General features: G+C 49.4%; 1 protein-coding gene across 2 annotated transcripts in view; it reads right to left on the reverse strand.

The window, feature by feature from the left end:
• lcor (ligand dependent nuclear receptor corepressor) overlaps nt 1–22689 on the reverse strand; it is an 83036-nt gene that overhangs the window by 59413 nt on the left and 934 nt on the right. The gene's annotated exons all lie outside the window — the stretch shown is intronic.

The raw sequence follows: 22689 nt of genomic DNA on the forward strand, positions 1-22689 counted from the left end.
TGGTCTCATCGGTCTTCTCAAGCTCCCCCAGTGGACAGGCCAGGTACCCCCAGGGGTCCTAGTACCCCCGGATGGGAACCACTGGTCTAGGCTACTCCAGTCAAGACAGGCTGCTATACGGGATGTTAAACAACATCGTTGCTGCTACAAGTTAGCAAGTCTTACTTGTAGCTGTGTTGCCTTGGCTACCGTTACCTTGTCGTTCTGTCTCTCTCTCCCCCTCTGTCTGTTCAGATTGTTCCCATCCCACACACACTAACCTCTCCAAAGCTGCAATAGAGCACCTGTCTCTCTCCCCCTCTGTCTGTTCAGATTGCTCCCATCCCACACACACTGACCTCTCCAAAGCTGCAATAGAGCACCTGTCTCCCCCCCCTCTGTCTGTTCAGATTGCTCCCATCCCACACACACTGACCTCTCCAAAGCTGCAATCAGAGCACCTCCAAAGCTCTCTCCCCCCCCCCCCTCTGTCTGCTCAGATTGCTCCCATCCCACACACACTGACCTCTCCAAAGCTGCAATAGAGCACCTGTCTCTCCCCCCACCCCTCTGTCTGCTCAGATTGTTCCCATCCCACACAGTGACCTCTCCAAAGCTGCAATAGAGCACCTGTCTCTCTCCCCCACCCCTCTGTCTGCTCAGATTGCTCCCATCCCACACACACAGACCTCTCCAAAGCTGCAATAGAGCACCTGTCTCTCTCCCCCCCCTCTGTTCCCATCTGACCTCTCCAAAGCTGCAATTGTTCTGTCTGTTCATCCCATCCCACACACACTGACCTCTCCAAAGCTGCAATAGAGCACCGGTCTCTCTCCCCCTCTGTCTGTTCAGATTGTTCCCATCCCACACACACTGACCTCTCCAAAGCTGCAATAGAGCGCCTGCCTCTCTCCCCCTCTGTCTGCTCAGATTGTTCCCATCCCACACACACTGACCTCTCCAAAGCTGCAATAGAGCACCGGTCTCTCTCCCCCTCTGTCTGTTCAGATTGTTCCCATCCCACACACACTGACCTCTCCAAAGCTGCAATACTGACCTCTCCAAAGCTGCACCAAATGTCTCTCTCCCCCTCTGTCTGCTCAGATTGTTCCCATCCCACACACACTGACCTCTCCAAAGCTGCAATAGAGCAAATGTCTCTCTCCCCCTCTGTCTGCTCAGATTGTTCCCATCCCACACACACTGACCTCTCCAAAGCTGCAATAGAGCAAATGTCTCTCTCCCCCTCTGTCTGCTCAGATTGTTCCCATCCCACACACACTGACCTCTCCAAAGCTGCAATCAGATTGACTGCGCCTGCCTCTCTCCCCTCTGTCTGCTCAGATTGTTCCCATCCCACACACACTGACCTCTCCAAAGCTGCAATAGAGCGCCTGCCTCTCTCCCCCTCTGTCTGCTCAGATTGTTCCCATCCCACACACACTGACCTCTCCAAAGCTGCAATAGAGCGCCTGCCTCTCTCCTCACAAAGCAGTGCTCAGGTTTAAAACAACAACAGAAAACCAGGCTCCTGTTTTGTGTTTAAACACAATGTATTTTGACCATCCGTATACTATTGTAATAGTGATGATGATGATGATGATGAAATAACCCCCATTCCTCACACACACAAACAATACTCTTAATGCCAGAACCAAGCGGAGCAGACCGGCTGCTTTAGAAAACGGACACATACATTCCTACAAAACATTGGAGGGTATTAAGGTGTAGGAAAAAATCCCCAACTTCCTGTGAAATCCCTGTTTGAAATAAGAGGTGAAAGGCCACGCAGCTTTAAGGAAAACCCTGTGATGAGCACATCATCTGAACCCATCTTGGAGCAGCGAGCTGAGTGTGTTTAGTAAGGGGGCCAAGGCACGTGCCACACACAGCAGTATAAACTGATGAAAACGTATGGCTGCTTTTGACTCTGACACTCTGAAAACCACACACACACACACGGTGTGTGTGCCCTGGCAGAAGTTACACAAGACGTAATCTCTATTTCACTTTCATAAATCAGAGGCTGTTATAGTCTTCCGCTTGGTAATGTGGAGAGAGAGAGAGAGAGAAAGGGAGAGAAAGAGAGAGAGACCATGGGGGAGAGAGAGACCGTGTGGGGAGAAAGAGAGAGACCGTGGGGGGAGAGAAACCGAGAGAGAGACGTGGGGGAAGAGAAGACCGAGAGAGAGACCGTGAGGGGAGGGGAAGAGAGAGACCATGGGGGGAGAGAGAGACCGTGGGGGAAGAGAGAGACCGAGAGAGAGACCGTGAGAGAGAGACCATGGGGAGAGAGAGAGACCGTGGGGGGAGAGAGAGACCGAGAGAGAGACCGTGGGGGAGAGAGAGACAGAGAGAGAGACCGTGGGGGAGAGAGAGACCGTGGGGGGAGAGAGAGACCGTGGGGGAGAGAGAGAATGTGGGGGGAGAGAAACCGAGAGAGAGACCGTGGGGGAAGAGAAACCGAGAGAGAGACCGTGGGGGGAGAGAAACCGAGAGAGAGACCGTGGGGGAAGAGAGAGACCGAGGGAGAGACCGTGGGGGGAGAGAGAGACCGAGAGAGAGACCGTGGGGGAGAGAAACCGAGAGAGAGACCGTGGGGGGGGGGAAGAGAGAGACCGAGAGAGAGACCGTGGGGGAGAGAGAGACCGAGAGAGAGACCGTGGGGGGAGAGAGAGACCGAGAGAGAGACCGTGGGGGGAGAGAGAGACCGAGAGAGAGACCGTGGGGGGGAGAGAGAGCGAGAGAGCGTGGGGGGAGAGAGAGACTGTAGAAGGAACCCTCTAAAGGTAACATCTAATATAGACTCTTCACACTGATCCAGTGCAGCAGATGGTTTTGTGAATGTCATAATATTAGCTGTGATGGGCAGAAATGCCTTGATATCTGTCTGGAGATACAACAGTAGTACTATGGGGGGTCTCAGTGGGTTGGAGCGTGGTGCTGGAAACAACAAGGTCGTGGGTTCGTGGACAGCTAGTTGGCTGTCAGAGTGAGACACAGCCAGAGTGAGACACGGTCAAGCAGCAACAGTGGGTGAGAAGAGCACAGTAAGGAGATCTTTGTGGGTGCTGTTGGGGCTATAAGGTCTGTAAGCGTCCTTCATTCAAAATATCAGGACCTATATACAGTAACACTAGCCCCTGAACCATTCCCTAAAACCCATCCATCCTAATTTAACTGAACCATTCCCTAAAAACACATCCAGCCTAATTTAACTGAACCATTCCCTAAAAACACATCCAGCCTAATTTAACTGAACCATTCCCTAAAAACACATCCAGCCTAATTTAACTGAACCATTCACTAAAACACATCCAGCCTAATTTAACTGAATCATTCCCAAAAACACATCCATCCTAATTTAACTGAACCATTCCTAAAAACACATCCAGACTAATTTAACTGAACCATTCCCTAAAAACACATCCATCCTAATTTAACTGAATCATTCCTAAAAACACATCCATCCTAATTTAACTGAACCATTCCCTAAAACCCATTCAGCCTAATTTAACTGAACCATTCCCTAAAAACACATCCATCCTAATTTAACTGAACCATTCACTAAAAACCCATCCATCCTAATTTAACTGAACCATTCCCTAAAAACCCATTCAGCCTAATTTACCTGAATCATTGCTACAGTCAAAAGGTGAGTGTGTGTTCGAGAGGTGACAAGCAGATTGACATGGTTAACAGCTACCTTTGACCCATAGCAAAATATTCAACTGCTTCACCTTACACCTGTTTCTTCACACACACACACATACACACACACACACATCCTGTTCTGGCAAACAATATTTGGCGTAATAACACAGTGGTATTACTAAAAATTGTACCTGTATTAGAAAGAATACAATCTAATTTCTTGATTTCATCTTTCTACAGCAGTCAGAATCTAACACTGGTTATCCCCAATTAGACAGACAGACAGACGGACAGACGGATGTACAGACAGACAGACAGACACAGACAGGACGGACAGACGGACAGACGGACGTACAGACAGAATCACTGGTGGGGTGGGTGTTAGAGGTACTTCTGACCATGGCTGCAGGATACAAACATCCCGCCACCTCCCCCACAAAAAAAACTCAAAATGTACAAGCTGAACAGAAATCATGTGGTTAAAACTGAGAAAGCAGTGACATTTTGAACAGAAATCATGTGCAGAATATTTAATAAAGTCAGAAGATCATGGAGAAAGCAGTGACATTTTGTATAAATGTCTGTCGACAGGATGAAGATCATTTGGCACAGAGACAACCAACGAGGGAGTCACCAGGATGAAGATCTCAGGAGGAAGATGAAAAACACAGCAGAATATTTAATAACAGGATGAAGATCATCAGGAGGAAGATGAGGTGGCACAGAGACAACCAGAGGAGCGAGGGAGGGCTACTCGGAAGACGACAGGATGAAGATCATCAGGAGGAAGATGAGGTGGCACAGAGACAACCAGAGGAGCGAGGGAGGGCTACTCGGAAGACGACAGAGGATGAAGATCATCAGGAGGAAGAGATGAGGTGGCACAGAGAACATCACCAGAGGAGCAACCAGAGGAGGAGGGAGGGCTACTCGGAAGACGACAGGATGAAGATCATCAGGAGGAAGATGAGGTGGCACAGAGACAACCAGAGGAGCGAGGGAGGGCTACTCGGAAGACGACAGGATGAAGATCATCAGGAGGAAGATGAGGTGGCACAGAGACAACCAGAGGAGCGAGGAGGGCTACTCGGAAGACGACAGAGGATGAAGATCATCAGGAGGAAGATGAGGTGGCACAGAGACAACCAGAGGAGCGAGGAGGGAGGAAGCTACTCGGAAGACGACAGAGGATGAAGATCATCAGGAGGAAGATTGGCACAGAGGCAACCAGAGGAGCGAGGGAGGGCTACTCGGAAGTGACAGAGGATTTATAGGATGAAGATCATCAGGAGGAAGATGAGGTGGGCAGCAGCAGGGATGGTTGACCTTCAGGATTTATTTGAAGATGAGGTGGCACAGAGCAACCAGAGGAGCATTTGACACCGGGAAACATGAGATGACAAGGAGGAAGATGAGGTGGCAGAGAGACAACCTGGAGCGAGGGAGGGCTACTCGGAAGACACAATGCTGTGTGTGTGGCACAGCAGGGATGGTTGAAAATGCGCAGCCTCCTGCATTTGACACCTAACATGGACCCTGCCTGTCATGGCCCTGCCTGTGTATTTACTTACTGTGGCACGGAGTGTGTGTGTATGTATGTATATAGTAATGACTCCATAATAATTATTTAAATGACAAGAAGAATACAAATATACATTGGTGATTTTATATATATATACATGCACACACACACACATTTTTAAAATGATATATAATATATATATATTTGTGTGTGTGTGTGTGTGTGTGTGCGTGCGTGCGTGCGTGTGCACATGTGTGTGTGTGTTGTGTGTGTGTGTACGTGTGTGTGTACGTGTGTATGTATATAGTAATGACTCCATAATGTATTTGTGACACGAAGTGTATACATTGTGATTTTATACGTGTGTGTGTGTGTGTGTGTTTGTGTGTGTGTGTGTGTGTGTGTGTGTGTGTGTGTGTGCACGTGTGTGTGTGTGTGTGTGTGTGTGTGTGTGTGTGTGTGTGTGTGTGTGTGTGTGTGTGTGTGTGTGTGTGTGTGTGTGTGTGTGTGTAGATAATGTTAGACAGGGGCAGCTGTGGACGTAGCTTTTGCAAGGCACTGTATTTCATCCCCTTGGATTCAAGTGGGATTTAAAACAATCTGGTCTATACTGGTCTATACTCTAATATCAAAGTGGAAGATGTTTTTGTGTTTCTGTATTAATAAAAGTGTGATAACTAAAATACAGTCGTTGCAGAAGTATTCATCCTCTTTGTTCAAGCAAAATGAGTTCAGGAGTCACATTTGGCTTAACAAATGACATAAACTATATGGAGTGATTTTCTTGTGACAAGCCCCTCCTCTGTCCCCCGTACATACAACATCTGTAAGGTCCCTGAGTCAATTATTGAATTTCAAACACAGATTCAACGACAAAGACCACAAAGCTTTGAGAAAGCCTCAAAGAAGGTCAGTGATTGGTGGATGGGTAACAATAACAAATCAGTCATTGAATATCTCTTTAAGCATCTTTGACCAAGTTAATAATGATGCTGTGGATGATGTATTAAACCACCCAGACACATCAAAGATACAGTCGTCCTTCTGAACTGAGCTGCAGGACAGGAAGGAAGGAAACTGCTCAGGGATACAGGGATACAGTCCTTCTGAAACTGAGCTGCAGGACAGAACTGAGCTGCAGGACAGGAAAACTGCAGGGATCAGGGATGAGCAGCAGGACAGGAAGGAAACTGCTCAGGGATACAGTCGCCCCTTCTGAACTGAGCTGCAGGACAGGAAGGAAACTGCTCAGGGATACAGTCGTCCTTCTGAACTGAGCTGCAGGACAGGAAGGAAACTGCTCAGGGATACAGTCGTCCTTCTGAACTGAGCTGCAGGACAGGAAGGAAACTGCTCAGGGATACAGTCGTCCTTCTGAACTGAGCTGCAGGACAGGAAGGAAACTGCTCAGGGATACAGTCGCCCTTCTGAACTGAGCTGAACAGGACAGGAAGGAAACTGCTCAGGGATACAGTCGTCCTTCTGAACTGAGCTGCAGGACAGGAAGGAAACTGCTCAGGGATACAGTCGTCCTTCCTTCTGAACTGAGCTGCAGGACAGGAAGGAAACTGCTCAGGGATACAGTCGCCTGAGCTGCAGGACAGGAAGGAAACTGCTCAGGGATACCTTCTGAACTGAGCAGCAGGACAGGAAGGAAACTGCTCAGGGATGTTAACATGAGGGCATTGGTGATTTTAAAACAGCTATGGAGTTCAAAGGCTGTGAGGGACAAAGAGTGAGGATGGATCAACAACATTGTAATGACTCCATAATAATTATTTAAATGACAAGAAGAATACAAATATACAGAATACAAGTATTTAAAACAACCATTTTGTATTTCAACAAGGCACTAAAGTAAAAAAATAAAAATGAACACGGAAAAGGAATACACTTGAAAATTGCTGCCCAGCCGTGATCCCCAACATCTTGACAGAGCTTGACGAATTACGAAAATAATAATGGGCTAATATTGCACAATCCAGGTGTGGAAAGCTCTTGGCTCTTGGAGTCTCGCACAAGAAGACTCACAGTTGTAATCGCTGTCGACGGTGTTTCTAAAGTATTGATTCAAGGAGCTGAATACTTATGCAACCACTATATTTTAGTTATTTCATATATATGATTTTGTTTTACAAAATGTTAAAAATGTTATTCCACTTTGACATTGGAGTATTTTGGGTAGACTGTTGACAGAAAATTTCAATTAAATCCATTTTAATCCCACTTTGTAAAAAATAAAATGTGAAGAAATGTGAACTATTGAATACTTTTGCAAGGCACTGTACACGCTTAGAAAAAAGGGTTCCAAAAGAGTTATTTGGCTGTCCCCCTAGGAGAACACTTTTTAGTTCCAGGTAGAACCTTTTTGGGTTCCATGTAGAACCCGCTTTGAAGAAACAAAAAGGGTTCTTCAAAGGGTTCTCCTATGGGGACAGCCGAAAAACCCTTTAAGGTTCTAGAAAGCACATCTTTTCCTATGGCTGCACCGTCGAGTGCCAAGTAAATATGAACATCCAAAACATTACTTTAAAAAAGAAAACACTGGTAATGAACAAATCAATTTTTGCAACAGAGACAAATACAAGGTTTTCTTGTTTACTGGCCTTGGCCAACCACTAATAGAGAAATACCAACTCAAACAATACATGTATATAAACCCACATCTCAAGTACTTGTAAGAGGGGGGCTGTGCTTTCAGACCATATTGTGTATTCCATCCAAACCGTATTCATGCCATTTGTAGAAGATCCACAGCCGTAACAAAGTAACAACACAGACTCGATGGATATTGTGAGGAATGTCAATCTACGCTGCTGATCTCCACCATACAGTCGATAAGAGCACCTCCTCCCAGCTGCCCACTGCACTGAGGCTCGGAAACACTGTCACCACCGATAAATACACCATCATTGAGAATTTCAAAGCATTTTTCTACAGCTGGCCATGCTTTCCAGCTGGCTACCCCTACCCTGGTCAACAGCCCTGCACCGCCCACAGCAACTTGCTCAAGCCTCCCCCATTTCTCCTTCACCCAAATCCAGATAGCCAATGTTCTGAAAGAGCTGCAAAATCTGGACCCCTACAAATCAGCTGGGCTAGACAATCTGGACCCTCTCTTTCTAAAATTATGCGCTGAAATTGTTGCAGCCCCTATTACTAGCCTGTTCAACCGCTCTTTCGTATCGTCTGAGATCCCAAAAGATTGGAAAGCTGCCGTGGTCATCCCCCTCTTCAAAGGGGGAGACACTCTATACCCAAATTGCTACAGACCTATATCTATCCTACCCTGCCTTTCTAAAGTCTTCAAAACGAAGTTAACAAACAGATTCTCTGATCCACCTCTACGCAGATGACACCATTCTGTATACTTCTGGCCCTTCTTTGGAAACTGTGTTAACAACCCTCCAGACGAGCTTCAATGCCATACAACTCTCCTTCCGTGGCCTCCACCTGCTCTAAAATGGAAGTAAAACTAAATGTATGCTCTTCAACCGATCGCTGCCCACACCTGCCCGCCCGTCCAGCATCACTACTCTGGACGGTTCTGACTTAGAATATGTGGACAACTACAAATACCTGGTTAGACTGTAAACTCTCCTTTCAGACTCATATTAAACATTTCCAATCCAAAATTAAATCTAGAATCGGCTTCCTATTTCGCAAACAAAGCATCCTTCACTCATGCTGCCAAACATACCCTTGTAAAACTGACCATCCTACCGATCCTCGACTACGGCGATGTAATTTACCAAATAGCCTCCAACACTCTGCTCAGCAAATTGGATGCAGTATATCACAGTGCCACCAGTCTGTCACCAAAGCCCAATATTCTACCCACCACTGCGACCTGTATGCGCTCGTTGGCTGGCCCTCGCTTCATATTCGCCGCCAAACCCACTGGCTCCAGGACATCAACAAGTCTCTGCGAGGTAAAGCCCTGTCTTATCTCAGCTCACTGGTCACCAAATAAAGGCAAAATAAAATAAAGAAAAATTGTATCCATAAACTTCCTCTATCTCCACCCTCTCTGTTTTAGTCCCCCTCTCTCTGTCTCCCTTTCACTCCCCCTGCCTCTCGCCGTCTCTCCGTCTCCTTTTCACTCCCCCTGCCTCTCGCCCTCTCTCCCTCTCCCTTTCACTCCCCCCTGCCTCTCGCCCTCTCTCAGTCTCCCTTTCACTCCCCCTGCCTCTCGCCCTCTCTCAGTCTCCCTTTCACTCCCCCCCCTGCCCTCTCTCCCTCTCCCTTTCACTCCCCCTGCCTCTCGCCCTCTCTCAGTCTCCCTTTCACTCCCCCTGCCTCTCGCCCTCTCTCAGTCTCCCCTCCCCCTGCCTCTTGCCCTCTCTCAGTCTCCCTTTCACTCCCCCCTGCCTCTCGTCTTCTCTCCGTCTCCCTTTCACTCCCCCTGCCTCTCGCCCTCCCTCTGTCTCCCTTTCACTCCCCCTGCCTCTCGCCCTCCCTCTGTCTCCATTTCACTCCCCCCTGCCTCTCCCCCTCCCTCTGTCTCCCTTTCACTCTCCCCTGCCTCTCACGCTCTCTCCGTCTCCCTTTCACTCCCCCTGCCCTCTCGTCTCCCTCTGTCTCCCCCTCTGTCTCCCTTTCACTCCCCCTGCCTCTCGCCCTCCATCTGTCTCCCTTTCACTCCCCCTGCCTCTCGCCCTCTCTCTGTCTCCCTTTCACTCCCCCTGCCTCTCGCCCTCTCTCCGTCTCCCTTTCACTCCCCCTGCCTCTCGCCCTCTCTCCGTCTCCCTTTCACTCCCCATCCCTCTGTCTCAATTTCACTCCCCCTGCCTCTCCCCCTCCCTCTGTCTCCATTTCACTCCCCCCTGCCTCTCCCCCTCCCTCTGTCTCCCTTTCACTCTCCCCTGCCTCTCACGCTCTCTCCGTCTCCCTTTCACTCCCCCTGCATCTCGCCCTCCCTCTGTCTCCCCCTCTGTCTCCCTTTCACTCCCCCTGCCTCTCGCCCTCCATCTGTCTCCCTTTCACTCCCCCCTGCCTCTCGCCCTCTCTCTGTCTCCCTTTCACTCCCCCTGCCTCTCGCCCTCTCTCCGTCTCCCTTTCACTCCCCCTGCCTCTCGCCCTCTCTCCGTCTCCCTTTCACTCCCCATCCCTCTGTCTCAATTTCACTCCCCCCTGCCTCTCACCCTCTCAGTCTCCCTTTCACTCCCCCTCTCTGTCTCCCTTTCACTCCCCCTGCCTCTCGCCCTCTCTCCGTCTCCCTTTCACTCCCCCTCCCTCTGCCTCCCTTTCACTCCCCCTGCCTCTCACCCTCTCTCTGTCTCCCTTTCACTCCCCCTCTGTCTCCCTTTCACTCCCCCTGCCTCTCGCCCTCCATCTGTCTCCCTTTCACTCCCCCTCTCTGTCTCCCTTTCACTCCCCCTGCCTCTCGCCCTCCATCTGTCTCCCTTTCACTCCCCCCCTGCCTCTCACCCTCTCTCCGTCTCCCTTTCACTCCCCCTCCCTCTGCCTCCCTTTCACTCCCCCTGCCTCTCGCCCTCTCTCTGTCTCCCTTTCACTCCCCCTCTCTGTCTCCCTTTCACTCCCCCTGCCTCTCGCCCTCCATCTGTCTCCCTTTCACTCCCCCCTGCCTCTCGCCCTCTCTCTGCCTCCCTTTCACTCCCCCCCTCTGTCCTCTGTCCCCCTTTCCCTCCCCATCCCTCTGTCTCCCTTTCACTCCCCCTGCCTCTCCCCCTCCCTCTGTCTCCCTTTCACTCCCCCCCCTGCCTCTCGTCCCCTCTTTGTCTCCCCCTTTCACTCCCCCGCCTCTCGCCCCCTCTCTCCGTCTCCCTTTCACTCCCCCTGCCTCTCGCCCTCTCTCAGTCTCCCCCTTTCACTCCCCCTCCCTCTGCCTCCCTTTCACTCCCCCTGCCTCTCGCCCTCTCTCTGTCTCCCTTTCACTCCCCCCCCTCTGTCTCCCTTTCACTCCCCCTGCCTCTCGCCTCTCTCTGTCTCCCTTTCACTCCCCCTCTCCCTCCCTTTCACTCCCCCTGCCCCTCGCCTCCCTCTGTCTCCCCCTCTGTCTCCCTTTCACTCCCCCTGCCTCTGCCCTCCATCTGTCTCCCTTTCACTCCCCCTGCCTCTCGCCCTCATCTGTCTCCCTTTCACTCCCCCTGCCTCTCGCCCCCTCTCTGCCTCCCTTTCTCCCCCTCCCCTGTCTCCCTTTCACTCCCCATCCCTCTGTCTCAATTTCTCTCCGTCCCCTTTCACTCCCCATCCCTCTGTCTCCCTTTCACTCCCCCTGCCTCTCGCCCTCTCTCTGTCTCCCTTTCACTCCCCATCCCTCTGTCTCCCTTTCACTCCCCCTGCCTCTCGCCCTCCATCTGTCTCCCTTCAGTCTCCCTTTCCTCCCTTTCACTCGCCCTCTCCGTCTCCCTTTCACTCCCCCTCCCTCTGTCTCCCTTTCACTCCCCCCCTCTGTCCTTTTCTCCCCCTCCCTCTGTCTGTCCCTTTCACTCCCCCTGCCCTCGCCCTCTCTCTGTCTCCATTTCACTCCCCCTGCCTCTCCCCCTCCATCTGTCTCCCTTTCACTCCCCCTGCCTCTCGCCCTCCCTCTGTCTCCCTTTCACTCCCCCTCCCTCTGTCTCCATTTCACTCCCCCCTGCCTCTCGCCCTCTCTGTCTCCATTTCACTCCCCCCTCTGTCTCCCTTTCACTCCCCCTGCCTCTCGCCCTCCATCTGTCTCCCTTTCACTCCCCCTGCCTCTCGCCCTCTCCTGTCTCCCTTTCACTCCCCCCCCTCCCTCTGTCTCCCTTTTCCCCCTCCCCATCCCTCTGTCTCCCTTTCACTCCCCCTGCCTCTCCCCCTCCCTCTGTCTCCCTTTCACTCCCCCTGCCTCTCGCCCTCTCTCTGTCTCCCTTTCACTCCCCCTGCCTCTCCCCTCCCTCTGTCTCCCTTTCACTCCCCCTGCCTCTCACCCTCTCTCTGTCTCCCTTTCACTCCCCCTGCCTCTGCCTCCCTTTCACTCCCCCGCCTCTCGCCCCTCTCTGTCTCCCTTTCACTCCCCCTGCCTCTCGCCCTCTCTCCGTCTCCCTTTCACTCCCCCTCCCTCTGTCTCCCTTTCACTCCCCCCCCTGCCCCTCTCTGTCTCCCTTTCCTCCCCCCTCTGTCTCCCTTTCACTCCCCCTGCCTCTTGCCCTCCATCTGTCTCCCTTTCACTCCCCCCCTGTCTCCTCTCCCCCGCCCTCCCCCTCCCTCTGTCTCCCTTTCACTCCCCCTGCCTCTCGCCCTCTCTCTGTCTCCCTTTCACTCCCCCTCCCTCTGTCTCCCCTCCCTCTGTCTCCCCCTCTGTCTCCATTTCACTCCCCCTGCCTCTCGCCCTCCATCTGTCTCCCTTTCACTCCCCCTGCCTCTCGCCCCTCTCTCGTCTCCCTTTCACTCCCCCTGCCTCTCGCCCTCTCTCCGTCTCCCTTTCACTCCCCCTGCCTCTCGCCCTCTCTCCGTCTCCCTTTCACTCCCCATCCCTCTGTCTCCCTTTCACTCCCCCTGCCTCTCGCCCTCTCTCTGTCTCCCTTTCACTCCCCCTCCCTCTGCCTCCCTTTCACTCCCCCTGCCTCTCGCCCTCTCTCCGTCTCCCTTTCACTCCCCCTCCCCCTCCCTCTGCCTCCCTTTCACTCCCCCTGCCTCTCGCCCTCTCTCTGTCTCCCTTTCACTCCCCCTCTCTGTCTCCCTTTCACTCCCCCTGCCTCTCGCCCTCCATCTGTCTCCCTTTCACTCCCCCCCCCTGCCTCTCTGCCTCCCTTTCACTCCCCCTCCCTCTGTCTCCCTTTCACTCCCCATCCCTCTGTCTCAATTTCACTCCCCCTGCCTCTCCCCCTCCCTCTGCCTCCCTTTCACTCCCCCTGCCTCTCGCCCTCTCTCTGTCTCCCTTTCACTCCCCCTCTCTGTCTCCCTTTCACTCCCCCTGCCTCTTGCCCTCCATCTGTCTCCCTTTCACTCCCCCCTGCCTCTCGCCCTCTCTCTGCCTCCCTTTCACTCCCCCTCCCTCTGTCTCCCTTTCCTCCCCATCCCTCTGTCTCAATTTCACTCCCCCCTGCCTCTCCCCCTCCCTCTGTCTCCCTTTCACTCCCCCTGCCTCTCGCCCTCTCTCTGTCTCCATTTCACTCCCCCCTGCCTCTCCCCCTCCCTCTGTCTCCCTTTCACTCCCCCTGCCTCTCGCCCTCTCTCTGTCTCCCTTTCACTCCCCCTCCCTCTGTCTCCATTTCACTCCCCCCTGCCTCTCGCCCTCTCTGTCTCCATTTCACTCCCCCCCCATCGCCCTCTGTCTCCTTTCACTCCCCCTGCCTCTCGTCTCCCCTCCCCCTCTCTGTCTCCCTTTCACTCCCCCTGCCTCTCGCCCTCTCTCCGTCTCCCTTTCACTCCCCCTGCCTCTCGCCCTCTCTCCGTCTCCCTTTCACTCCCCCTGCCTCTCGCCCTCTCTCCGTCTCCCTTTCACTCCCCCCATCGCCCCCTCTGTCTCCCTTTCACTCCCCCTGCCTCTCGCCCTCTCTCCGTCTCCCTTTCACTCCCCCCCCTCACCCCCTCTGTCTCCCTTTCACTCCCCCTGCCTCTCGCCCTCTCTCTGTCTCCCTTTCACTCCCCCTCTCTGTCTCCCTTTCACTCCCCCTGCCTCTCGCCCTCTCTCCGTCTCCCTTTCACTCCCCCTCCCTCTGCCTCCCTTTCTCCGTCCCCTGCCTCCCCCTCTCTCTGTCTCCCTTTCACTCCCCCTCTCTGTCTCCCTTTCACTCCCCCTGCCTCTTGCCCTCCATCTGTCTCCCTTTCACTCCCCCTCTCTGTCTCCATTTCACTCCCCCCTGCCTCTCCCTCCCTCTGTCCCTTTCACTCCCCCTCCCCCTCCCTCTGTCTCCCTTTCACTCCCCCTCCCTCTGTCTCCATTTCACTCCCCCCTGCCTCTCGCCCTCTCTGTCTCCATTTCACTCCCCCCTGCCTCTCGCCCTCTCAGTCTCCCTTTCACTCCCCCTGCCTCTCGCCCTCTCAGTCTCCATTTCACTCCCCCCTGCCTCTCGCCCTCTCAGTCTCCCTTTCACTCCCCCCTGCCTCTCGCCCTCTCCCGTCTCCCTTTCACTCCCCCCCCCTCTCGCCCTCTCTCCGTCTCCCTTTCACTCCCCCTGCCTCTCGCCCTCTCTCTGTCTCCCTTTCACTCCCCCTGCCTCTCGCCCTCTCTCTGTCTCCCTTTCACTCCCCCTGCCCTCGCCCTCTCTCTGTCTCCCTTTTCCCCCCCATCCCTCTGTCTCCTTTCACTCCCCCTGCCTCTCCCCCTCCCTCTGTCTCCCTTTCACTCCCCCTGCCTCTCGCCCTCTCTGTCTCCCTTTCACTCCCCCTCTCTGTCTCCCTTTCACTCCCCCTGCCTCTCGCCCTCCGTCTCCCTTTCTGTCTCCCTTTCACTCCCCTGCCCCTCGCCCCTCTCTGTCTCCCTTTCACTCTGTCTCCCTTTCACTCCCCCTGCCTCTTGCCCTCTCTCTGTCTCCCTTTCACTCGCCCCTGCCTCTGCCCTCCATCTGTCTCCCTTTCACTCCCCCTGCCTCTCGCCCTCCATCTGTCTCCCTTTCACTCCCCCTGCCTCTCGCCCTCTCTCTGTCTCCCTTTCACTCGCCCCTGCCTCTTGCCCTCTCTCTGTCTCCCTTTCACTCCCCCTGCCTCTTGCCCTCTCTCTGTCTCCCTTTCACTCGCCCCTGCCTCTTGCCCTCTCTCTGTCTCCCTTTCACTCGCCCCTGCCTCTCGCCCTCTCTCTGGCTCTCCATCTTCTCTCACTGTAGATTTGGAGTGAACAGCAGAACTCTCTCTGCCAGACTACATTACCCAACATGCTCCAGTGGGCAATAAGCCTTGGCTGGTGTTATGCCATACCTAGTGGGCACAGCATGCTTAAACAAACACACTCACATTAACCCCCATTCTCTTATCGCTCATACACAACACCCTACTGGCCCGGTAGCAGGGAGAGAGGGAGAGAGAGAGAGAGTGTTTCTGGTAGCGTGTTCAGCTTCCCTCAAACTCTCCAAAAAAGGCCAGATCCAGACCTGTGTTGGTGTTAATAAGTCCAAATAAAGATGTTCCTATATTAAAAACTTCCCTTGTCCAGCCAGAGTGAATACATGAAGAACATGTTTCTATCAGTTGACCATGAATAACATCATCTGGTCCCTTCAGCTCTGAATAGATGTTGAACTCCCATAGAACCACACTAATACACTTTACAAAGATCTAGGTCTTAGAAGGAAAATACACATTTTTGGGAGTTCTTTATGCTCAGACGGGTCTAAGGACTGAAACACGTCCTTCAGTATATCGCTTTGAAACGCATCAAAAGCAGTAAAACTCCTGAGTGCTCTGTCTTCATTCAGACATACGTTCACTTATCTTACAGCACACTTAAGGTGTAGTCATGGGCTAATTAACACACAGGAGTCTTTGGGCTGGTCTTTGTTTGCTGAATGGCCAAGTCTTCATGACCTTGAGCACACGGCTATGAAAGCCATCACTCAATCGCTCATTGAAACCAGCTTCATTGAACACTACAATGCCCATAGGCTGAAGATGAGCAGTGTCCTGTGTCTGTAGCAGTCGTCCCACAGATCATAATGACCATATCAAACAAAGACAGACAGCGGTCCTCTGTGCATTCTCATCCCATCATATAGACCTATTAGATCGGTGTAGTAAGGGAGATGAATCATACGCGCGCACGGACCAGGTGTTAGACACACACACGGTACACACTCACACAACCAGCCTTGGTCACTAGAAACTAGAGGTCGACCGATTAGTCGGCATGGCCGATTAATTAGGGCCGATTTCAAGGTTTCATGACAAATCGGTAATCGGCATTTTTGAAAACTGATTATGGCCAGTTACATTGCACACCACGAGGAAACTGTGTGGCAGGCTGACCACCTGTTACGCAAGTGCAGCAAGGAGCCAAGGTAAGTTGCTAGCTAGCATTAAACTTATCTCATAAAAAACAATCAATCTTCACATAATCACTAGTTAACCTAGTAATATCGTCAACCATCTGTAGTTAACTAGCTTGTCCTGCGTTGCATATAATCAATGCGGTGCCTGTTCATTTATCATTGAATCACTACTTCGCCAAACGGGGGATGATTTAACAAAAGCACAATCGTTACATGAATGTACAAGCATCAATGCCTTTCTTAAAATCAATACACAGAAGTATATCTTTTTAAACATGCATATTTAGTTCAAATAAATTCATGTTAGCAGGCAATATTAACTAGGAGAATTGTGTCACTTCTCTTGGGTTTATTGCACGCAGTTTGGGACGCCTGGCTCGTTACGAACTAATTTGCCAGAATTTTACGTAATTATGACATAACATTGAAGGTTGTGCAATGTAACAGTAATATTTAGACTTATGGTTGCCACCCATCCATTTGGTAAAATACGGAACGGTTCCCTTATTTCACTGAAAGAATAAACGTTCTGTTTTTGAAAAGAGAGTTTCCAGAATTTACCATATAATGACCAAAAGCTTGTATTTCTGTGTTTATTAATTCTAATATAAGCCTATAATTTGATATTTGATAGATCAGTCTGATTGAGCGGTGGTAGGCAGCAGCAGGCTCTTAAGCATTCATTCAAACTTTACTGCATTTGCCAGCAGCTGTTAGCAATGCTTGAATCACAGCTATCAACTCCTGAGATTAGGCTGGCAACACTAAAGTGCCTATTAGAACATCCAGTAGTCAAAGGTATATTAAATACAAATGGTATAGAGAGAATTAGTCGTAGTTATAGGAATTATGACGCTTCAAACTAAAACTTCTTTACTGGTAATATTGAAGAACTGGGAATATTGAACCACCAGCTTTCAAATGTTCTGAGCAAGGAACCTAAACGTTAGCTTTTTTACTTTTCACTTATTGCACTTTTGCTTTCTGTGGTTCTGCATTATTTAAACAAAATTGTGTATGTTTCATTATTTATTTTGAGACTAAATAGATTATTTATGTATTACATTAAGTGAAAATAAAAGTGTTCCAATCAGTATTGTTGTAATTGTCATTATTACAAATATATGCAGTGGGGAGAACAAGTATTTGATACACTGCCCATTTTGCAGGTTTTCCAACTTACAAAGCATGTAGAGGTCTGTCATTTTTATCATAGGTACACTTCATCTGTGAGAGACGGAATCTAAAACAAGAATACAGAAAATCACATTGTATGATTTTTAAGTCATTAATTAGCATTTTATTGCATGACATAAGAATTTGATACATAAGAAAAGCAGAACTTAATATTTGGTACAGAAACCTTTGTTTGCAATTACAGAGATCATACGTTTCCTGTAGTTCTTGACCAGGTTTGCACACACTGCAGCAGGGATTTTGGCCAACTCCTCCATACAGACCTTCAGGTTTCGGGGCTGTCGCTGGGCAATACGGACTTTCAGCTCCCTCCAAAGATTTTCTATTGGGTTCAGGTCTGGAGACTGGCTAGGCCACTCCAGGACCTTGAGATGCTTCTTACGGAGCCACTCCTTAGTTGCCCTGGCTGTGTGTTTCGGGTCGTTGTCATGCTGGAAGACCCAGCCACGACCCATCTTCAATGCTCTTACTGAGGGAAGGAGGTTGTTGGCCAAGATCTCGTGATACATGGCCCCATCCATCCTCCCCTCAATACGGTGCAGTCGTCCTGTCCCCTTTGCAGAAAAGCATCCCCAAAGAATAAGGTTTCCACCTCCATGCTTCAAGGTTGGAATGGTGTTCTTGGGGTTGTACTCATTCTTCTTCTTCCTCCAAACACGGCGAGTGGAGTTTAGACCAAAAAGCTCTATTTTTGTCTCATCAGACCACATGACCTTCTCCCATTCCTCCTCTGGATCATCCAGATGATCATTGTCAAACTTCAGACGGGCCTGGACATGCGCTGGCTTGAGCAGGGGGACCTTGCGTGCGCTGCAGGATTTTAATCCATGACGGCGTAGTGTGTTACTAATGGTTTTCTTTGAGACTGTGGTCCCAGCTCTCTTTAGGTCATTGACCAGGTCCTGCCGTGTAGTTCTGGGCTGATCCCTCACCTTCCTCATGATCATGGATGCCCCACGAGGTGAGATCTTGCATGGAGCCCCAGACCGAGGGTGATTGACTGTCATCTTGAACTTCTTCCATTTTCTAATAATTGCGCCAACAGTTGTTGCCTTCTCACCAAGCTGCTTGCCTATTGTCCTGTAGCCCATCCCATTCTTGTGCAGGTCTTATTTTATTAACAATCAACAATTTTATCAACATTTTTATCCCTGATGTCCTTACACAGCCCATTGGTCTTGGCCATTGTGGAGAGGTTGGAGTCTGTTTGATTGAGTGTGTGTACAGGTGTCTTTTATACAGGTAACGAGTTCAAACAGGTGCAGTTAATATAGGTAATGAGTGGAGAACAGGGGGGCTTCTTAAAGAAAAACTAACAGGTCTGTGAGAGCCGGAATTCTTACTGGTTGGTAGGTAATCAAATACTTATGTCATGCAATAAAATGCAAATGAATGACTTAAAAATCATTCAATGTGATTTTCTGTATTTTTATTTTAGATTCCGTCTCTCACAGTTGAAGTGTACCTATGATAAAAAATGACAGACCTCTACATGCTTTGTAAGTTGGAAAACCTGCAAAATCGGCAGTGTATCAAATACTTGTTCTGCCCACTGTATATATAAAAATTGGCCAATTAATCGGTATCGGCTTATTTTGGTCCTCCAATAATCGGTATCAGTGTTGAAAAATCATAATCAGTCGACCTCTACTAGAAACAGCCGTTGATTTTGGACATTTGAAAAACACACACACACACACACACACACTTTAAGATCTAGTCATGGTTCTGTATCTGGGGTTTAGATCCCCTACTGTGTGGTGCTGTAATGTGCTGTTTTGGTCTGAGAATCATACAGGGGTTTCTAAAATGAAAGGCGGGGAGCAGTAGGGGGTAGGTGAACAGCACGCTCCAATAAACTACAGATTTATGCATCCCTTGGTAGCACTTTTTGAGGTTTACAATATTGATCCAATACACAGCTAGACACACACACACATGCATTCCTTCAAATACACAAACACAAAAGCATTCCTTCAAACTCACAGTCAAATATTAATTCCACAACTAAACACACACCAAACCAAAACCGTTCCCTCTCTTCGTCGCTGCTAGTCAAACACACCAAACCAAAACAATTCCCTCTCTTTGTCGCTGCTAGTCAAACACACCAAACCAAAACAATTCCCTCTCTTTGTCGCTGCTAGTCAAACACACCAAACCAAAACAATTCCCTCTCTTCGTCGCTGCTAGTCAAACACACCAAACCAAAACAATTCCCTCTCTTTGTCGCTGCTAGTCAAACACACACAAACTATATTTTTGCTCAAATGTCACCTTTCACACAAAACAACAAATGACTGAAAAACTTTGTGGTATTTGAATATGATTTCTCGCTGTGTCAAAGTCAACATTATTTTTCACAAAAAAAGGAGTTGCATGTGCGGCTGCATCAATCCTCACAACGTCTCTGTGTGTGTTCAGATTCTCTTTAACAGTACATTAAAAACAGCACAGACCGGCATGGGCCCATATACTGATCTCTTTTAACCTGCCCAACCAGATTGTTTAATGGCTGGTTCTTATGTAAGGCTGTTATCTTGACCCACAACACACAGAGAAAAGGGTTATATAAATGTAGGGTTAAGTTGAGTAGTGTGGCTTAGATTTAGAGATTTAAAGGACTTTGATCTGAAACAGGGAGGAGAGGAAGACTGGCATTTTTAACGCAAAGTTCAAATACATTGATGACATCATATTTGTCAAACCCTTTAGTACTGCTTTACTGAGCTGAGTTAACACACCTTAACAGCAGCACCTTAACAGCAGCACCTTAACAGCAGCACCTTAACAGCAGCACCTTAACAGCAGCACCTTAACAGCAGCACCTTAACAGCAGCACCTTAACAGCAGCACCTTAACAGCAGCACCTTAACAGCGGCACCTTAACAGCGGCACCTTAACAGCGGCACCTTAACAGCGGCACCTTAACAGCGGCACCTTAACAGCAGCACCTTAACAGCAACACCTTAACAGCGGCACCTTAACAGCGGCACCTTAACAGCGGCACCTTAACAGCGGCACCTTAACAGCAGCACCTTAACAGCAGCACCTTAACAGCAGCACCTTAACAGCAGCACCTTAACAGCAGCACCTTAACAGCAGCACCTTAACAGCAGCACCTTAACAGCGGCACCTTAACAGCGGCACCTTAACAGCAGCACCTTAACAGCAGCACCTTAACAGCAGCACCTTAACAGCAGCACCTTAACAGCAGCACCTTAACAGCAGCACCTTAACAGCAGCACCTTAACAGCAGCACCTTAACAGCAGCACCTTAACAGCAGCACCTTAACAGCAGCACCTTAACAGCAGCACCTTAACAGCAGCACCTTAACAGCAGCACCTTAACAGCAGCACCTTAACAGCAGCACCTTAACAGCAGCACCTTAACAGCAGCACCTTAACAGCAGCACCTTAACAGCAGCACCTTAACAGCGGCACAGCATCTCCAAATACAACTTTGGAAAATATCTTCCTAAATAGTGTCTAGAGTTTTTTTTTAAGTGAGTAAAAATGAGATTTAAAATGTAATTTGCTCTTGTTTTAGGGAGTGTGTGTGTGTGTGTGTGTGTACAGCACAGATGGGCGAAGAGGCTCAGTGTCTCTGCAGAAAGGACAGGGGATTACTCGTCAGTGCAGTCAAAGGGCAGGTTCTAGCTAGTAGCTACACATGGCACCTCAGACACACAACTGCACACACACACATTGTGCTTATCAATCTCAGCAGTCTGTATGTGTGTGTGTGTGTGTCTATAGTCCTTTAAATCCCTACATCTAAACTCTGTACAGTCTGTTCTCAACTTAACCCTGAATGTATATAACCCTTCTGTGTGTGTGTGTGTGTGTGTGTGTGTGTGTGTGTGTGTGTGTGTGTGTGTGTGTGTGTGTGTGTGTGTGTGTGTGTGTGTGTGTGTGTGTGTGTGTGTGTGTGTGTGTGTGTGTGTGTGTTCGGGGGTTAGTGGAGGCAGACTGCGGGGCGAAGGTACACCTGATAAATGACAACACATGTTTTTCAAAACCCCCACGAGAGAATTAACTCGATGAGAAAGTAGGAGGCAAATCTCTGGGGAACCCATCTGTGATACTGAATGACCAGATATCTGGAAACTAGAGAGAGGGATGGAGGGAGAGAAACACTGAGGGATGGAAAGGGAAAGAGAGAGACAGAGATGGATTTTAAAGTGTCAGAGACAACATTTATTCCTCTGACCAACTGTAGAAAAATCCCCATTATCTATGAAGTCTTTAAGTCTCCAAGTCTCTCCCCTTCTCAGCCAAGCAGTTATATAGCGACTATTACACATGTGCCAAATCAATTACAGTGGAGCAGGAAAAAGACATAGCAGCTAATGACATCAACCTTTGTGCTCTAGGACACAGAAGGCCTGTTCACTGACATCAATAAGCCCTGAGGCAAATATGCATACAGTTAGATTCACAATGGAAACATGGTGGGAGGCTGATATTGAACATACAGCATGAAACCTACATTACATACGTGGGATATGTGGGATAAAGATCACTACACCCAATCCAACCTCCTAAAAACAGTCCAATGAGTTTATTGACATGCAACAACATGATATAAAGCCTCAATAGGTACGCTGCCTGACGTCCCTGAAGAACATGTCTGCTGTGACAGAAGCAGACCTGGTTAAATGTCCACAGTGAAATGTTCAACTAGTATTTGGAAAGGAGATAATAAAACACTTAGGCCTACTCTGAAGTTGAGAAACAAGAACAAACGTTTATTTTCAAGTGAGCCCGGCAAGAGAGAATGTGTCTAGATGTGTCTTTCGATGGTACCTACTGGTTCAATTATTATTTTGGAGAAAAAAGATCCTAAATTGAGACGAAACGGTAGTCAAGGCGCGGGTCAGTCCAGTTAGCCAGGCAGCAGGGCAGGGGCCAGGAAGATTTTCACACAGAACAAGATCAAGCTGTAGGTAGGTCTGTAGCCTAACACCTGGTACAGTATACTGCCAAGGGCAGGAGTGTTGCAGAGGGATAGATATATAGATATAGATATATGCTACTGATAAAAGGGAGATTACAAACTGGGGTTTGAAAAAGAGGAAACCTGTAGTTTTAAAGATCAGAACGAAGTTGATCATAATCTCCCAATGACACCGGATCTACCGATTTAACCGGATTAAACAAAGCTAATGAAACGAGAGATTATTGGGGGAGGGGAAGAGGGAAATCCAAAATATACATATTGTTATTAAAATACTGTCATTATGCTGTTGCCTATTAATGTTAGTCTATTGAAGAAACGTTGGGCCGATTATCAAAGATTCAAACAGAATACATTGCATTGAGTGGGATAACGCAGCTTTCCAAAACAACGGAATGTCCACTGCATCGGTTTGCATTACAACAACAAGCTATACCTAATGAGAAAAACATTTTCCCTAAACAATC

The sequence above is a fragment of the Oncorhynchus masou genome, chromosome 5, assembly GCF_036934945.1.
Source record: "Oncorhynchus masou masou isolate Uvic2021 chromosome 5, UVic_Omas_1.1, whole genome shotgun sequence".
NCBI classification, from domain to species: Eukaryota; Metazoa; Chordata; class Actinopteri; order Salmoniformes; family Salmonidae; genus Oncorhynchus; species Oncorhynchus masou.